The 15,290-nt window shown below is 44.4% G+C and overlaps 1 protein-coding gene across 1 annotated transcript in view; it reads right to left on the bottom strand.

The window, feature by feature from the left end:
- Positions 1–11,256, bottom strand: part of ndst1b (N-deacetylase/N-sulfotransferase (heparan glucosaminyl) 1b) — a 101,116-nt gene extending 89,860 nt beyond the window's left edge. Inside the window, exon 1 of the mRNA XM_063203833.1 lies at positions 11,087–11,256. The gene's annotated coding sequence lies outside the window, so the exon portion shown is untranslated. The remainder of the gene's footprint in view (positions 1–11,086) is intronic.
- Positions 11,257–15,290: the final 4,034 nt, after the last annotated feature.

Genomic DNA, 15,290 nt, shown 5'->3' with positions numbered 1-15,290 from the left:
AGCTCTGTGAAAAACAACCTTGTGCGTCAGTCCAACGCATTTGGTTAAATGGGCTCAAAAGAACTGACTGCATCTCGCCAAAGTCAAGTCTCTTAACCTTCCTTCACTTCCTATTATGCCTGCTTGTTAGCCACACGAGGCAAGGACAATGAGGCGAGGGGGGAAAAAAACAGACTTGCGGCCCGGCTGCTGCTACGCCCAACTGGACCCAACTCATTACAATACAGCGAAGCGGACTGTGATGTGACTACATGATGAACCAAAGCGTGACAAAACTGTTCCGCCGTTTGTTCCTCCCGACAAACACAAACAAGGAGCACTCAATGACCGAGCAGCGCAGCATGTTGATCAGAGCAGACCAGAGAATCAGCACACACCCCAATGCCCAACGCCGCTCCACTCCACTCCGTGACGCCTTGCCGGCTTATCGTTCCAGATGTAAACAGAGTGGCTAGGCCAGTGAACTTAAGCTGTTTGTTGAAACGCCAAGTCCATTCACTGCTCATCCTGCAGCTCTTCCCCTGCTCAGGCCTATTCAGCAGCCGCCATTTGAATGGACATGATGTACACTCACTCACTCCTTTCCGCATGTCTGGTCGTAGTCAGCCTCAGAACAGACAAGACTGCATTGGCATGTCAGATGGTCCACCTCAGGCAACAATGACCGTGATGGGGAACTACAGGAGGTTTTATGACATGGATACTAGTATTTTCCATACGTAGGCCATTCTGTGGTCCAACACCTCAAATTGATCAACGGCTGCGAAAGCATATCAATGGGGGTACATGCACAGCACTTGCGCAATATGATTTTTTTTCTTGCCAGAAGCACTGTACAACACTACCTGAGGAATATTCCAAGAACTTGGCTTAGTAGTAACCCAGGTTAAATTAGTCTTAGGTTTGCGGTCTGTTTGCCAGCCAGGGGCATACCTGATAAACAATGACGATACGAAAACGGCACGAGATATAAGCTTAAATTTGAAATGTTTAGAGAATGTAAATAATACAAATACCACCTTACTCAAAGGGTAGAAGACACATCAAGTGCTTGCCTGGGTCTTAAGTTGTAAACGTCAATGTGGTAGTGTACAGAATTTTTACAAGTCCTTTGAAACATTAAAACTTTTTTTTTTAAAGTGAGATCACCGACATTAGTCAGAGAAAGTTCTACCCAGAGAATCCATTAGGACTAAGAATCAGATGACAAGGTGTAGGCTTTAATGTATCCCACAGCATACAATCCCCTCCCAGACACACATGGTGAACACACACACACACACACACACACACACACACACACACACACACACACACACACACACACACACACACACACACACACACACACACACACACACACACAAACACACACACACAAACACACACACACACACACACAACAAAGCACTCAGCTCTCTTACCATGGCTGCCTGCCCATCGGTGCAGTGGTCTGCAGACATACACCTGGTGGCATAACAGGCGATTCTGTGCGTGTGTGTGTGTGTGTGTGTGCGTGTGGGTGTGTGTGTGTGTGTGTCAGCTTTACTGACAACAGCACAGTGACATGTTATTGTGGCTTTGTGTCACGCCAAAACAAAATCTGAGCATCCATCCACAAAGCTATACAGCGATTACAGCCTCCCCAACACTAACGCAAACATTGTCCACGGAAGCCACCAGGAGTGGCACGGAGCTGTGGACTGGATTAACAAGCTCACACACAGAGAGACACTCACGTCATTTTAGTGTGTGGTTCAGCTTGTACGTGGGCATTACAGACAGCCCAATACACAGGTGCATGTAAACCCCAACGATTACGGTGCACCACCAGGAGACATGACGTTACACTAGCTCCCAGCAAGATCACAACCACCATGACGCATCTCCCATCTGACAGTACGTCCAAAACACAACACATAGGGTGGACACAATTCACAGCACATTCATATTCATATCTCATTCATATTCGAATTGCATAGTTCAAATCCCCTTACTGATCAAAACACACAGATCATGACTCCCCTATAAAGCCCCCTGCACACTGGGCAATGCGGTCACCGCATCACCGGAGTGGTGGCCACCTAGTGGACACCGTATTACCTCAGAAAAACTCCCGCAAGCAAGGTCTAGTGGTGGCTGTTTGAAACATGGCGGACGGAGCATAAAATGCCACCAAACTTCTTTATTTGAACACTAAAAACGCTTCGTTTCACTTTTTTGAAATGTGTTACTGATAAAGATCATGTGTGAAAAGTATTGCTGTGTTTGGTGATGAATTTGGTTTTCGTAATTTCGTATCAAATCATAACTGCTTGTTTTCTTGTCCACCTATCTAGTGTGGATTAAATAATGATAAAGTTTGGACATTATCGCTGTTTTTAACAGCTTAAAACTGCGTAATTGTGATATTTATCTATAAATTTTTGAGAAGATCCACAGGAAACCTAAAGTGTTTATCATCACCATAGCAACAGCTCTCTTCACCGCACGGTCAGGCACGGTATTTTCCGGACGAGTTGAAATATTTGAACGTATGCGGAGGCTCTCGGATGCGGACTTTCTTCCGCACCGGACTGTCCGGACCCCAACCGCATACGGAATGCGGTTCTCCATAGACAATGAATGACTTCCGGTCAAACCGGATTCGTATTACCGCATGTAGTGTGCAGGGGGCTTAAGCACTAGGGCTGTAACGATATTGTATCGAACCGAGAAATCGTGATACACAGAGTCACGATACTGTATCGCGATATAAGGAGGCAGTATCGTGATACGCCCTTTTAACGTTTTGATACCCATCAGCCCAGAAAACAACCACATGATATGAAGTGATAGTGCTTCCAAGCATAATCATTATTATATAGAAACTTTTCTAAAAGTATTAGTAGCCTCTTGTAATCTATTCTACCTATAAACTATCATAGTTTTTATTCAAGTTTATAATGTTGGAAAATGTTAAATCGTGGGGTGTATCGAACCGTAGGTCATGAATCGTGACACAAACCGAATTGTGAGTTGAGTGTATCGTTACAGCTCTAATAAGCACAAAACAAACAGAACTGAGAACTGAGGGGACATAGAGCCTACTGTCACAAATCCATGGAGGGCTTTTACGCATTCTTCATGCACACTGTGACATGACAATAAAATATGCTCACTTTCTCTGAAGATCTGAAGAATCCATGTTGGTTAGAGTTGGCCAACACTTGTTGGCTTACATAATAATAAAACAGCTGGTTTTATGTGTGTGGGTCCTCCCTGCCCACATAATGTAAACTGCATCACATGCGTATGATGCGTAGCCTAGAAAGCTGGATACCCGCCAACCCAGTTGCCTTCTTGTTATCTGCCCTGACAGCACAGAAATCATTTCAACAGCTTTTCTGATAAACTCCCAACAGCGTACAGCACACACAGAGCATCTCCATGGTTTAAGCCCTAATGAACGAAATCCAATCTGTTCCTTTGTTTTTGCGCGGAGGAGAAGTTGTGAAGCTGTGAAGGCGGGTGTAAAAGACAGGTATTAAAGCCTACTCTCATTCCCCATTAGGTGCCAGTCAAATGCCTGCAGCAGCTCTGAATCTTCTTTTCTACGAGATTTGAAATGTGTTGAGAAACCGTAACCTCTAAGCAGAGGCAATATTCACACATTTTTCACCATACAATGCCCACAGGTGACTCAATCGCAAGTCAGACTTGGAAAAAAGCTGAATCTGACCCAGAAATCCTCCCCCCCACCCTGCAGAGATAGGACTCTGAACTCATTTACAACCACCCGTTTAATGATTTGCTCAAGCTCGCTAGACAGACAGACCCGACATAGCAGTGCTCAGAGATAGAGAGGCCTGGGCCATGGAGCAATGCTCTGCAGCACTCAAGTCAAATATGGAGACATTAAAGGAAGACCAAAACAGAGCTCTCAAAAAAAATCCACTTCCCACATCCATCTCCAACCACTGCCTCCAATGAATTTCTATCCACCCACCCCCAATTACATACAGTAAGACAGTGTTTTTCGACATGGGGCTCGGGAGCCCATGTCGGGTCCCCTGAAATTTAAATGGCGTCGTCAAAAATGTCTTTGTGTCAATAAAGAAAACGGATAAATATTTACAATTTTTGAAAGTTGAATATAACATGATATAATAACTATGAAATATTCTGATACACAATTGTAGAAATACAAATTTAGGCATTAGTAAATGGGACTGGTAAATTTGGGATGTCAAAATGGCCTCCCGGGCCACAAAAAAGTTGGGAACCACTAACAGTAAGCTTACACATGGGCCATGACCAAATAGAGCCATGTCCAGTAATAAAGTAAAGCGAATCTTTTGCTTGCAATCGCCAAAAACATAAAGACCCTGCTCTACTGCCGAGCGACTCCCTTCTCGAATGACAAGGGGCTGACACTCGGGGCGAAGCCGAACACAAACATCCTTGTGTTGACTGAGAGGCAAAGCGACAGCTTGCTCAGTATCAGTTCCAGCAGGGAAAAGAGGAGAGAATCTCGCACAGAAACGCAGCCAGCCAGGCAGCCAGGCAGTATTTGGCAGTGCCCTCTGCAAAGAAGACAAATTGTGATGCAGTCTCCCGATCTGGCATGCCCGCTCCTGGAGATTAATTACTCTTTCCTCTGTGTCTTGCAGAACGAGAGCCTTGGGGATGGTGGAGGTGGAGGTGGTGGTTGTGGTGGTGCTGGTAGTGGGGGTGGTTAGGGCAAATAAAGTGGCCCAGTCAGTGTCAGGAAAGCCAGCCAGCCAGACCACGGGCCACGCTCAAATACCAGTACCTCCAGTCCAGTCCTGCCTGGCTGGCACTGGGACTTTTTAGAGGACGGCCCATCGCCACAAACAACCATACGCTGTGACCTCGCTCGCTCACCAGTGGAGCAGAACACAATGCTACCACGGCGAAGCGAAAGAGGGTAGATAGCCGCCGACCGAGTTGGCGCGGCCGCAGTCGCAATCGCAATCGCGCGTCGGGGCAGGGAGGAGTGGAGTGAAAAGCCGCCCCTGCTAACCCCTCGCTCGGCCAGCCCAGAACAGAACGAGGGCTGCCGAGTGGAAAATTTCGCGACCATCCCAGCGTAGATAATAAGGTGGGACTTACGGGGGCACCATACTCGGGCCGAGATGCCACGGCTTTTGTGCTCGTCTCCCCCCCACCAATCCGTCTGCCCGCCCTCCTGCCAGCCCCCATCCCCCCCACCAAACCCCCTCAATCTAGTGTGGGACCCAAGGACTCTGGGCAGAGTGCCATCTCAAGACATCTGAGGCCACATTTGTCTGGGATGAAATACCTGCTTTCTCCTTTCTTTTCTCTCCCCCCCCCATGCTCTCCTTGCTTTCCACTTCCACATGCAAGGAGTTCAACGAAGTCATTTGTTATCAGACATTTATTTTAACATGCTTAAGCAGAAAGAGAAAGAGAAGGGGGGGGGGGTACTGTACTGCCTCCGTGCTGGCCTCGTTTCTTGCACCTCTGAGAGTGTTCCATTGTCTCCGCATCAGCCAGAAAGTGTGCTGGCCATCACTTAGCTCTGCAATATGGTTGGCGGAATCAATGGCTGGCATCAGTCGGCAAAAACCTACGCACAGCTGTTGAAGATTATCCAGCAATCATCAGCATGTTTCAAAGCACACAAACTCATACAGCAGCGCAGATATGGCCTAATGATAGCTGTGCGGGTGTATAAGAAGGTTACTGTGCTCTCTCTCTCTCTCTCTCTCTCTCTCTCTCTCTCTCTCTCTCTCTCTCTCTCTCTCTCTCTCTCTCTCTCTCTCTCTCTCTCTCTCTCTCTCTCTCTCTCTCTCTCTCCTCTCTCTCTCTCTCTCTCTCTCTCTCTCTCTCTCTCTCTCTCTCTCTCTCTCTCTCTCTCTCTCTCTCTCTCTCTCTCTCCCTCTCTGCTAAGAAAAGGCATCTTGCACTGCATTAAGAGATTACATTGGAAAAACAGCTGCTTTTTATCGTGCCAAAGAGGCTAGATCATACAGCAAAAGAGGGTTACTCGGACTTCGTTTGACAGGTCTTAAAGATGTGGATTTGGAGGGATATTGAGATTTTTCTCACCGTGGAGAGACGGATGATGATGAGCTGCTATAAATGCATACACTTGTTTCACAAGGGCAACCCGCGGTCAAGGACTGTATAATTGATAATAAATCCAAGTTCAAATATCAGTCTGCATAAATGCTTTGATTCCTCCACGAGGGCCGACGCCAATACAATGCCATCACAACCCTTCCCTATACTTTTGCCAAATTACCTTACAACCTATAATAGCGTAATTATAATAACATCTATTATAGTTATACATTTATTACATTATATCCGTTTACTTAGCATTGTTAACCAAACAAGTAATCTTTATGCTTTATACAAGTAATCTTTTATCCGGCTCGAAGGAGGTTACCGCCCTTTAGTTTAGTTTAGTTTAGTTTGTGAGTGTGTGTTTGTGTGTGTGTGTACTCGTTATTTACTCTTTATATTAAAATAAATAAATAAAAAAAAAACACTAACCCCTCTTTGCAACTGCACTTGTTGTTCTGTATATCTCCTGTGCACTTTGTATTTGCTTGTGATGTTGGCTTGATTATGTCCTCTTTTGAAAGTCGCTTTGGTTATAAAGCGTCTGCCAAATGCAATGTAATGTAATGCTCCAGGTCCAAAAATCAAAGATGTTACATAAACGTCTAGCCTAATTCATATCGAAACTTCCCCACATTAACAATCAGTTAATTTCTCATCAGCATATGAAGAGAAAGTGAGAAAGGGTGGAGCCACACCCATTAATAACAAGATGAGAATATTTCTGATTTCCATACTCCATTCAAAACACCTCCTTTGGTGTATCTGCTATCCGCTCTGGGACTCTGATCTGTGATACTGTTCCAATAACAGAAGCAGCTCAGAAAATTTAGGAAAAAAACAGATCTGGTAATAAAGTGCACTAATTAGCACCCAATATTTTAATGGGTAAACTATTAACTGGAAAAGTGATAGTTTTCTCAAAGATATGCCTGTTACACAGTGCACACTTGTTACACTGTGTTCCAGTCCAGACCAAAACAATAACATCTTTCAGGCACTTAACCTTCTTTCCAAGACTGTTGAAAGACAGTCTCCCTTCACTTATCAACACGCCTTTGGCCTCAAAAGCACATTGTGACCTATTCTCAGATGACACTTTTTAATTGCCAGCGAGCACTTAGGCTGACATTACGACACATCAAAAGTTTGTGTCAAACGTTAAGAGTGACTCGATAATAGGAAAATTTGTCATAATTACAGGCTTCAAAGAAATTGGTTCTCTCAAACTGTGAGAAGACAAAGAAACTCTACATGACTAACAAAGGCCAAAAAAATGTAGGTTTGCAACAGGAAAAAACGTCATGACTGCTTGAATGGAGGCTGCAAGAGACAATTGTTTCAGTCAATTAAATTGTCAATGTTTCACAGCTCATCGTCAATGATTGCTGGGAAATATGAAAAGAATGATGACACCATTGATCTGTTCACACTTCACTGTCTTGTTTTTCCATTCACATACCAAGGATGAAACTTCATCACAGAAGATCGAAGACGCCAGAATAATTCCAATTTTAGCAGCAGAAATTCCATTAAAACCCGAAACTGATGGAATTGAAATGCTTAAGATTAGCTGGAATTTAATTAATTGGTTAGTTGCTGCGTCCCTGAACATCTACTGTAGAGCAATTTCAACCATTTACAAGTGTGCTACTGCAAAGCTAAGGCAAGGGGCAGCTGAACACAAACACCACAAAGATGCCGGTCTCTCGATTCATACTGCCCTCCTTCATGAGTGGGAATACCTGGCTGTGGGTCGGGGGTGGGCAGCACCGCAGCACTACAAAAGGTCACAAAAGATCTCATGGCAGGAGTGTGCACAGCTTTTCTCTTCCTCCTCCGTTTCAGATTTCAAACTAGTTGATGCTGAAGACCGGTGAACTCTCTCTCTCTCTGTGTCTAATCCTATACTACTGATCTCACAGCTCGCTTTCATGTGATTTTTCTTTTCCATTCCAATTTCCACGCTTCCTCCGCTAGGCTCGAAGCCAAGGGAGAACGTCTCGTTATGCAAGGGCCTCAATTACCATCAGTGGCAACCTCAGACAAACCCCATTTCAATCAATGTAAAAACATCGGAACATAGGCCGTGTCTGACTCAACTGGCTGTTTTTTTTTGTTGTTCCTTTTTTTGAAAGAAGTTGAAATTAAACCTTTTCTGTGTATTACATTATGCAGCTTGTTTTCAAATGCATGCGGATTTAAGCTTAAGGTTCTTTTCACAGTGGAAAAAAAAACACTTCTCTAGAAGTGACGTGAGTGGAGGTCAAAAGAAAATAGTAAAGCTGGAATAAAAACACTACAGTCATAATATAATATCCCTTTTTCCCCCCACAGTCAATTTAGCTGATTGCTGGTGATGGAATCCATGTCTCATGTCGCTGCTGCTGACCTCTCACGACACGAGTGTCCCTTGCAGTGGGACACAGGCACGGAGCTGGAGGGGGGGTTGGAGGGTCTGTGGATTGGAAGAGGTTGGTTGGGTTCAATCCAGCATTAAAAGCGGGTTAACCTGAGAAAGCAGGGCCACAGCACTCCGTGCATGAGCGCAGAACGAAGCCCACCGGCGTCCGCATGTTGGTCACGCAAACTAATATGGCGTAGTGTAGGTTCAACTCTGCACCTCTTATCTATTGCATGCACGGTTACTGTACATTTACAGAAAGGACATGCTTTCACACACCAACACGAAAAGCGTGAAGTAGGTCTAATGACTTTTACATAGAAGCTGGAGGGAAAAAAATGAAAAAGCTATTCATCTTGGGAGAAATGATTCCCGGCATTTGTCGGTGGCTGGTAATTGCATACGTGCATTTGCAGTGCAGCTACTTTTTGGCTTTATCTAATGCCCTGGTGGCGCCTCTTGACACCTCAAACAGAAATCTTCTTTAAGGGCGCAAACTCATTTTTTGTGTGGGGGTGGGGGTGGGGTGGGAGAGAGCATGTCTGATGAAATAAAGTAGCTTGGTGTAGTAGCTGTAGAGTGAAGCAAGTCTTAGATCTTCTGGCAACACAGAATTCACATCTTAATGTAATCCAGGCCACAAAAAAAGGAAAGCGAGAGAAAAAAAAGAAGAGTCTATAGAGGCTTCCCTTGTTCGGCAAAGGTCAAACACCGGCTTGCTTTTGCATTATTGACACCACGAAAGTTGTCTGTGCTTTTTGTTATTGAAAAATTTAATATGATATTTATCTTTCTGGCTGTTAGGCCTCTATAATTCCGCTGCTGCCGAGCCGTTCTCTCTCTCTCTCTCTCTCTCTCTCTCTCTCAGAAACTTTCTCAGGATGTTCAAGCCAATTTAAAAGGGGGATTGCCTCACTTCAAAGTTATTTACTAAATCAGCCCATCATTATTAAAGAATCTTCCTGAACAATAAACCCCTAATGCCACATAATCCCGCTATACAAATCCTTCCGATAAAACACTATTAGTGGCCCCGGCTGCCCAAACTTGTTCTGGGCTGCGGTAATGGTTTTGTATTGAATGGGCCTGTAGAACATAATTTCTCGAAAGGAATATCTGTTATAACATGCCCAAAAGCTCCCTCGTGGTGCATTAAACGGGGTGACCTTAGACAAAAGTAAACTTTGTGCTGCGAAGGCCCATTTGTCTCCCCCTGCGACCCCCTCCATTTACAGGCGACTAAGAAAACAACCCGGGGACAAATTCTCCAGTAATGTGCGCAGTGTTCAAGTACCATGGCATGGCAAGTGTTCAAAAAAGCACACCGTTTGTCATTTCATCAGCTCCCGCACGAGACCAAAGTTCTGCGACTCCACATTCCTGGTCATCATCAACGCTCGAAAGAGCTCCCTCTCTGCTGTGATTTCCGCCAAAACAACTAAACCTGTCATCGTGAAATCCAGAGATGCCACCACATTGCATGCTCTCTTAACCTGTATTTTGAGTCTGCACCTTAAGGATAGGAATACTGAATTCACCTTTCAGGATACCGAGTCTACATAAACACTGCCATATTTACAAAGTAGATAGAGCAAGATTTATCTGCATTTGCAGCTAGGTATCTATTCCAGAGTTAGATCATATTTACCGTTGCTGTTTACTTTATCCAGTGCAATGATTTAAAAATGCAACCGTGCTAAGTATACTTCCAAAACTTTAATTGGGAGGTTTATATCCAAATGGATCTTAGGCATGACCAGGCATTAGCAAGAATGAGTGGCCAGCCTTTCTTTCCATGGAGAGAAACGGACACAAAATGATACTCGTATGAATTTCGGCTACTGCCAACAATTTGAAACTCACAAAATGCAAAACTACCCGACCAAATAATACCAAACTACCTTATATCATATAAGACTATCAGGGAACGTAGCAACTAGCAAGTAATGCAAGTTTTCTCAGGGACTGTCCCCTTTCATAAGAGCCTCATCATACGTTAGCATTCCATGGATTGGGGTTTGTGAATACATATCCTGAAGGCACCAAGCTTCCCTAATAACGGTACGCTACGCAACTAGGTATTCACTGAATCGGTTAAACTAGACAGGCCTTAAACAGCCTATTTGTTGCAAGTTGCAGATATAGGATAGGTACCTTTCATGTGGAAATAACTTCCCGATGCAATCCAATCCCAAGAACTCCGCTTTGCAGTTTGTTTGGCTAACTGCTAACTGCATCCTCAAGAGTGTCATGCCACCACCACCACCATGCCTATTTGGGCTACCGAGGCTAGCCTTCCCATGTAGAGAAATGTAGTCTGTGCTATGGATCACCTAAGCCACTGGCTTGTTAGTTTGTGTCCGTGAAGGTGTAAAACTGACAGCAAAACTCACCTCACCACTATGCAAGACTCGGGGACTGTTGCACTACTCAGACAGCAAACATTAAACCACGAGACGTAAACGCTAACAGCAGCTGGATAACCTCAGCTAGCTGGCTAGCCGCAAATATATGGGCAGCTAGGCAAAGCCATAGACATTGGTGAAGCTCTGTGCCTGATTAGTATGAACAAAAAACCCTGCTACTCACGCGTTTGGGTGTCGGTATAATGCGAACTGCCTTCCAAATAAAGCCGGTTGGAGTTGACCAGTATATTCTTGTCGCGGTCCAAGCTTTTCGTTTACCCAGCTCGGGGCGTCACGGTTTGATGTAGATTGTTCCAACAGAGAAACATGAGAGGACTCGCCTCTCACACACTCCCTTGTACCCGTTACAACCGGGACAAGCTGTGTTGGACACAAGGAAAACAATAGAGGGCGCTATTTCACATAAGTAATCAACCACAAAGGCCTTTACAGATCTGAAAGAGAGAAGCATGTGTTTTTGTCCATAGACATCATTTTTGTCAATGAACTCTCATGCCTATTGACAATGAACTAACATGCCTGGAGCTCCAGTAGACTACTATTAGAGCAAAAAAAATGCGATCATTGGCAGCCTAGGACTGTAGGCTATTCAAAGATTGAAAAAGCTTGATCTGTCTGTAGATTGACATGATTACCATGAAAATTGTTTTTGATTGGAGTGGACCATCCATCAGGCTACTCATTTCAAACCCCTCATCATGTAAGGATTTGAGTTAGGTTATGATATTAGGTGATTATATGATAATAGATCAGGTGAAAACTAGGCTATTGATTTTCTGTAGGCCTATAAAAGAGCAGAAACTGGCAGGCCCAGGTGACGGGCGCAATGTGGTTGGAGAATGACAAATGGTCATCACGTCAAGGTTTTTGCCGACTTTATTTGGGGCCACAGTGGTACAGCCCATCGTGAGGTTGATGTTGTGACAAATTGACTCTTTATATACTGTAGGAGCTCTGTTTTGGACAGGTTCAACTGTAGTTGGTGTTCCTTCATCCATGGTAACAGGTTGATGAGGCAGGCTGAGATGTGTGTCGAATCATTGAGTCATTTGTCTGGAACAACAGGTACATCTTGATGTCAACTTTCCTTGTCATGGCACTTTGGAGCATTCAGAGAGGAGTTGAACCAGGAGTGGACAGCACCAGTGATTCCCATGGTTGTGAGTATCCTGGAGTATCTTGTGGTTGACTGCGTCAGAGTCTGCTGTTCAGGGGTAGGGATATGGCTCGGGAGCCATATGTGGCTCTTTTGGGAACTTCATCTGGTTCATACCTAGGGTTGCCAAAAGCCCCTTGAAATACGGAATCATACCGTATCTGTAAATGGGTGGTTGACGTTTAAGGCCGTAACACACTTAAAGGAGGAAACATATTCCAATTCCTTAAAAAATAGGTGCAAAATTTGGAAAAAAAAATAGAAAAAAATCGGGATGTCATTTTTGGGGGGAAAATGTGTCCTGCGGTGTGACATCATTGGTGTGACATTTCGTACGTTTTTTGGTGTCTCCTTTTTGGGTTTTTAGTGTTTTCAGAAACAACACAGCTTATCTACCTCTTTAGGTACACTTTGGAGAAACTAAATGTAACAGCTATGTAATACAATATGTAATAATATGTAGGCCTACATTAACTTTTGACGCCTCTGGACATAAAGGAGCATTTTCATGGTGGTATATGTTGGCATCATTGTAAAGGGAAGACTGAACTTTCATTTAAGTCCTTTTGTGAACATTTTAGGTAAATACAGACAACCCTGGAGCTCTTCAAACCTTTAATCACACACATGTTCCTGCCATTTACATCCAATTTATGTTTTGTGTTTCAATCCTGTGAAAATAGGTATGTTGACGACCCGGCTTCGATTGCGGCCCTGGTCATTTGGTGATCTTTCATCTCTCTTCCCCCACTTGTCCTGTCTCTCTATTGCAGTATTATCACTAATAAATTCATAAAAGACAAAATAATTTAAAAAACAAAAAACTATGGCCTGTGCGTAGTGAGCACTGTTTTCGAAAAATAATCCAAGAAACATAGAATCAGAACTACCATTCCTGAAGACTGCATTTGTTTAGGTGCAATCTGTGACCTGTGGGGTGAACTTGCAGGAGTGGGCGAAGCCACAGGTGCAGAGAAAACAGAACAATGCACTGACCTAGGATTCCGTTGACAGGTGGAGAAGCTCTGCGTTCTTTCTCTCCGGTAGCATGCCGGTGACCTTCCCAGGCAGGTTGGGGTGGCTGTTTTGGATCAGGGGGAACAGCTGCACTCCCAAAATGTTCACATAGATGAGGTTCTGAGGATTAGGTTTGGATGGGCTCATGGTACCTGGCATGCCCTGAAAGATCTGTGGGTGCACACCCTGCATGGCCCAGTGGGTTTCAGGGTGCAGCTGAGCTGACCTGATAGAAGGTTCTGTGAGGGTTGGCTGCCATGAAATAGGGGTCGGGCTGGCAGGGATAGATAGCGGGGCTGGGCACAGCATGCATGCTGGCCATCCTCTGCAGGTTAATCAGGTAGGCCTGGTGCTCCTCCCTGTGCTGAGCCAGGGTCATGTACAGCAGCTTGGTGGCCAAGATGTGGTTTTTCATGTCATTCGTGGCCCTTGTGGCCTCCTCGGGAGTAGCCTGGTTCTCAAGCAGACCCTTAGTGCATTTTCGCTCAACTTCATGAGCTTGCACAAGGACATCCATCTGTGAGAACTAGGTTACCTCAAGAGAGGAAATTCTATGAAATCAAAAGCCTTCGAGTGGCTGCCATGCATCATCACCTGTGGAAAAGAGAGATGGTGGGGGAGAAAGGGAAAGGGATGATTTTATTTCAAGTCTGTGATGGTCATGACAGCGAATGTTTAGTCACTTCAGGATATCGAATATGATCAGGATATTAAGTATTCTGGCATTTTATATGTAAAAACCTTTTCCCAATGTCTGTATCCCGAATAAGGCCTTATTGTGGTTTTGGAGAAATCGGGATATGCTTGGGTATACCCCACGTTCTACAAGAGAAATGGGCATATTGGGTCATAGACACATTATATCCCACATACTGAAGATTCGTTTAGAACGCTGTTCCTGGTTACCCAGAGAGTTCAATAACTACCAAGAAATCTGAATAATAGTACTGTGCCGTAAATCTGGATAGTGACCTGAACACTGTTGCCACAATAACATTCTCCCCAATTTGATCATCACCACAATGAGACGCATATTTGGAATACTGAGGTGCATGACAACATAGTCATTGCAATGAATCTTTCATAAGTGTTTATTTTGTTCTTTCTTTTTCAAACTTCACAACAGTCTACAAACCCTGGGAGACACAATGACATCAACACTGTCTGTGACAATCAGCTTCTACAAATTATAGGAATTATTGATATTAAAGAATGTTGGCACGGACTAACTGGCAGAGAGGAGGAGAAGGGAAGGAAAGGGAAGATTGAGATAGTTTGAGTCAGGTACCTTAGCACTCATTAGTGGTGTGGATCGGCACTGCCCTCACGATCCGATTCGATCACGATTCGGGAGGTAGTAGATCCGATCCGATTCGATTCTATTAGATCCAATCCGATTCGATTCAATTCTACAATGCATTGCAATGCATTACATTTCTACTGAACGCAAAGCAAATGTTCAGCCATGATGAGGAAATACAAGTAGTCAGATACTGAGCAAAAATTTATTGGCTGTTTTCTGTATCAGTCTTGCAATGTTTTGAAGTGTTTTTATTTAATTTAACATTCATTTGCTCCCGAAATATCCATGGAAGTAATTGAAACTTAAAAAAATTGCAGGATTGATTCTGGAACTTGCCGGATCTGGATCTGGATCGTCCATGCCCCGGATCGATTCGGATCGCCGAATCGATCATTGTTGACACCACTAGCACTCATGATGGTCCTTGATCTCATTCTGGGACTCAAGTTTATTCTGGGTGTGGCCAACATACATGGGCACATTCAGATCCTTGCCATTCCTCTAATCCATGGCAACATCATTATCGAGGGATGCAGCGTCGGGCGTAACACTCTTGCTGACCATCCTCCGCTTGTACTCCTTGCTCAGGCCTGCCGCGCCTCCTTGCACTGGGCTGAGGCCATGTACAGCGGCTTGGTGGCCAACATGCGCCTATTCATCTCATTAACCGCCTTGGTGGCCTCCTCAGGAGAGGAGAAACAGATAAAACTGAAGCCCATAGAACGACTGCCTTCCATCATCAGCTGTGGAAGGGGGAGAGAGTGGAGGGAGGGAGATAGGGAGAGGGATAATGTTATTGTAACTGAGAGTGAAATGAGTCTTGGGTTTAAAAAAATTGTTTGTCAAAAGCAATTGAGAAAATGCCAGAGAGCGTTAAGCATTTGTTTGTTT

This window comes from Engraulis encrasicolus, chromosome 7 (genome assembly GCF_034702125.1).
Source record: "Engraulis encrasicolus isolate BLACKSEA-1 chromosome 7, IST_EnEncr_1.0, whole genome shotgun sequence".
NCBI lineage: Eukaryota > Metazoa > Chordata > Actinopteri > Clupeiformes > Engraulidae > Engraulis > Engraulis encrasicolus.
The sequence above is the reverse complement of the archived record's forward strand: the minus strand, read 5'-3'. Positions and strand labels throughout refer to the sequence as shown.